Here is a 4678-nt window from a genome sequence, read left to right as displayed (position 1 = left end):
TTACCCAACCTTTCTGATTTGATAAGATCTTCTTTCATAGCTTACTTCTGACATCTCAGAACTTCTTCATGAATATCAGGGATTAAACTTATTCTCATTGCCACCGTTTTAATAGTTCCGCTCCTTTCTTTTCTACTTAAAGCGTCAGCTACCACGTTGGCTTTTCCTGGGTGGTAAAGGATTTATTGGTCACGGTTCCAGCATCTTCCTAAATCGAAATGTGGCGCTGGCTGCTACGCTATAAAGGAAATATGGTTGCGCCTTCACCAAGGCAATTGCTTTTGGTGTAGTGGGTAAGCGCTTGATCCTAACAATTGGTATCAGAGTAGGTCACGGGTTCGAATCCCATGGTGTGCATAATATGCAAGGAGTGCATAATTATGAGAAAGGCATGCTGCACGGCCATTGACTTCTAACGAAAGCTCTTATTAGTACCGGCAGATGCTGGGGGGGGATTGTTGGTCACGGTTCCAGCATCTTCCTAAATCGAAATGTGGCGCTGCCTGCTACGCTATAAAGGAAATAAGGTTGCGCCTTCACCAAGGCAATTGCTTTTGGTGTAGTGGGTAAGCGCTTGATCCTAACAGGATTTCACAGTCATAATCATTAACAAGTTCAATCCACCGACGCTGTCGCATATTTAAATCTTTCTGGCTGAACAAATGTTGTAGACTCTTGTGATCCGTGTAAATTTGACACTTTGTTCCCAGAAGATAATGCCTCCAGATTTTTAGAGCGAATACTACCGCAGCTAACTCCATATCATGAGTCAGATACTGCTTCTCATGATCCTTTATTTGTCTTGATGTATAAGAAATCACTTTTCCTCTGTGCATCAGAACGCATCCTAATCCTAACTTTGAAGCATCGCTGTATACCACAAAGTCTTTGTTAGAAGTCAATGGCCACGCAGCATGTCTTTCTTGTAGAGTTAACACCGGCGCACTACAGAGGTGATCCTTTAATAGTTGGAAAGCTTCTTGTTGTTCTTTTTCCCACTGAAACTTAACATTCTTTCGAGTCAATTTGGTTAATGGCACGGCTATTTTAGAAAAGTCCTGAATAAATTTACGGTAGTAACCTGCCAAAGCCAAAAAGCTACGGACTTTAGACGGAGTCTTTGGAGCTTCCCATTTTCAACTGCTTCTATTTTTACTGGATCTATTTGTACTCTGGCTTCTGAGATAACGTGACCCAAGAATTGAACTTCTCTTAACCAGAATTCACACTTGGACAATTTGGCATACAACTTTTCTTTCTTAAATAATTCCAGTATCAAACGAAGATGTTTCGTATGTTCTTCTTCGGTTTTAGAGTACATAAGAATATCATCGATAAATACAATAACAAATTTATCAAGATATTCCTTACATACCCTATTCATCAAATCCATAAAGGCTGTGGGCGCATTAGTTAAGCCGAATGGCATAACTAAGAATTCGTGATACTGTACCTTGTTCTGAATGCTGTTGTGGCAACATCTTCTTCCCTGACCTTGAGCTGATGATACCCTGATCTTAAATCAATCTTTGAAAAATAACTTGCTCCCACCAATTGGTCAAACAAGTCATCAATCCTTGGTAAAGGATACTTGTTTTTAATTGTCAACTTATTCAGTTCACGATAGTCTATACACATWCGCATAGACCCATCCTTCTTCTTAACAAATAAGACCGGAGCACCCCAAGGTGAAGTGCTGGATCTAATAAATCCCTTATCAGTTAAATCTTTCAATTGTGCAACCAATTCTTTCAATCCAGATGGAGCTAAACGATACGGCGCCTTTTCTACTGGTGCAGCCCCTGGTACTAAACCAATTTGAAACTCAATGACTCTATCTGGTGGTAATCCAGATAAGTCTTCTGGAAAAACTTCTGGATATTCATTAACAATAGGAATCGATTCTTTTTTTCTCTTCTCTTTCTTTAAGTCAATCACATATGCCAAACATCCTTGACACTTCTTTCGAATACTTTTCTGGGCTTTCATTACTAACAAAATACTAGTATGATGATTCTGACAATCACCATAAATAACAAATGTTCTCTGGTCTGGCTATTAATAATTCTGATTATTTTCTGATTACAAACAATGCTAGCCTGATACTTTGCCAAGCAGTCCAAACCCACTACTACGTCAAATTCTTTCATTGGCATGAGAAATAACCGGATCGGAAGCTCACAGTCCTCAATAACAATAATGCAGTTATTGAATACTTTAGTAATAGTTTCCTGACTATTAGTAGTATCAACTACTAATTCGTCATCAAGTAACACAGAATTCAAACATGCAATTTCAGCAAACAATGGTGATACAAACGAAAAGTTTGCACCAGAGTCAAATAACACCTGAGCACGTATTGAATTCAGAAGGAATGTACCAGTTACTATATCCGGTGATGCGTCTGCCTCGTTCTTAGTCATCTGGAAGGACCGTCCCCGCGCCCCTCCTTGCCCTCCTCTATTCACAGTAGGCCTTCCCCGAGTACCCGACGCGTTATTTCCCATTGTTAACTGCGGAGTTCTTAACAAAGGACAATTCGGTCGAATATGATCCAGAGAATTGCAATTAAAACACCTTCTATTAGCTGGGTAGTTTCTAGATAGATGACCTGCTTCGCCGCACTTATAACATTTCCTTGGGTCCATCTTGCATTCTCCCTGATGAACCTGTCGGCATTGTGAGCAGACTTTTTCACTGATCTTTTGTTCCGATCTGTTATCATATCTTATAGTTTTCGGCCCTCGAAAAGATGAAGGCCCTTCCCATTTTCTTTTCTCTATAACCTTTCCTTCTGATTGTCGATTCTTATTTCTTTCGGTCACCTCAGCTGCATCTACTGTTAGTGGAAAGGTATTGGGGTTCATAGCAATAACAAACTCTCTAATTGAGGGTTTCAAACCCCAAATATACCTCTCTATCTTCCTRRATTCAGTYGAAACATAATGTTCAGCAAAACGAGAGTATTCAATGAATCTTTCGGTATAATCTCGAACTGTTCCATTTCCTTGTTCTAACTTTAGGAAATCTTCCTCTTTTTGTCTCACTGCTATTTTAGGACAAAATTGATTCTTAAATCTATCCACGAATTCTACCCAAGACAGAGTCTGTAAAATATCTGTTTTGGTAGATGATTCAACTTCCCACCAGAATAAAGTATTTGACTTTAATACAGAAACATCAAATTGAACTTTATCTGTTTTCGGACACCGAATGGTGTTGAACACAGATTCCATCTCCTTAATCCAACACATAGCTTTTACTGGATCTCTCTCCCCAGAAAAGGTTGGTCGTTTGCATGCCAAAAACATCTTAATATCTCCTTCCTTGTTATGAGTGACTGGAGTAGAGGGATGAACTTCCACTCTTTCTGGTTCTACTCTAGTTGGTATTCCCATAATAGATGTCAGAGTTTCCCGCAACTTCCCCATTTCCTCTGCCAACATATCCCTAGTTATATATTCAGGATGTGGTACTGATCTTTCCTGAACATTCCCAAAGTGGGATTCTTCATGTTCAAAATGTATTCCAGTCCGACCCCTTCCCTGAGACTGACTTCTTCCTCTGCCTCGTCCTCTTACTCTTCCCCGATCTCTATTTTCGGATGTACTAGTCGGTAGATTTACAGGTGATTCTTCCCTTTCCTCAGATTCTGGACAAGTCACTCTTTCAGATCTTCTAGTTCGGCTAGACATCTGCAGAGTTTAGTGTTAATAATAACGTATTCACATTCCCAAATATAATGAAGTATTCAAGTTCAGATGTGTACCTGTAAATTCATAATTACACTGGCCAGATGTAATTAAAATTTACCTTACACACTGTTCTTTTTAACTCATCATATTTATTTCCAATGGTGCTAACTATGTCCGGGACCCTTAACATGCAATAAAATAGTTTAAGTCTAGGTATCATGCTGTTAAATACCTAAATCCCTTAAACTCAGGCTCTGATACCACCTTGAAACGTCCCAAACCACACATTGCATGTAACACATATTTCATATAAAAGAAATACATGATATTATCTCATTCAGGTCCCTTAGTACAAGAATCTATTATGACCAAATACAAGGTTCAAAAATTCAAATACATTTCTTGTACTAATTAATCAAAACTATTCATCCCTATAGATCTTCAAGCAAAAATGCATATAAGAAAATATCAAATCTTCCCTTTATCCTTACAGTCCGAACCTCCTGCAATACATAGTTAAAATCACAAAACGAAGGTTAGACCGAAAGGTCTAGTGAGATACCCTATTTATGTTATTGCAGGGTGAAAACCACCAAAAATCTTTATAGAAAACATCCTTTCACATATAACAAACATATGAACAAATAAGAACATATTACCAGACTTCTTCCACATTTCAAGCAAAGCTTTCAATTATGCAAATCCCATACCTCTGAACCAATCAGGTTTCACATAATGTCACTTTTAACCCTTTTTCAAATCAAAACAAGGTTAAAATAAAGTTTCAGGCCAAACTTGACGTTTTCTCCTCAATAACATCCAGACTATGATTTCCAATAAGAACCTTGATCCTAAATCTTTAAATCACAAAGAAATAAAGATTCCAGAACATGGTAATCTTAAGGGATATAATAGAAAGAGTTATATCATACAACACACACATACAAATGCCACCCTTATATCCAAATTTACACCTCTCCTTG

The sequence above is a fragment of the Cynara cardunculus genome (genome assembly GCF_001531365.2).
Source record: "Cynara cardunculus var. scolymus isolate 2C chromosome LG 9, CcrdV1, whole genome shotgun sequence".
Classification (NCBI taxonomy): Eukaryota; Viridiplantae; Streptophyta; class Magnoliopsida; order Asterales; family Asteraceae; genus Cynara; species Cynara cardunculus.
The sequence above is the reverse complement of the archived record's forward strand: the minus strand, read 5'-3'. Positions refer to the sequence as shown.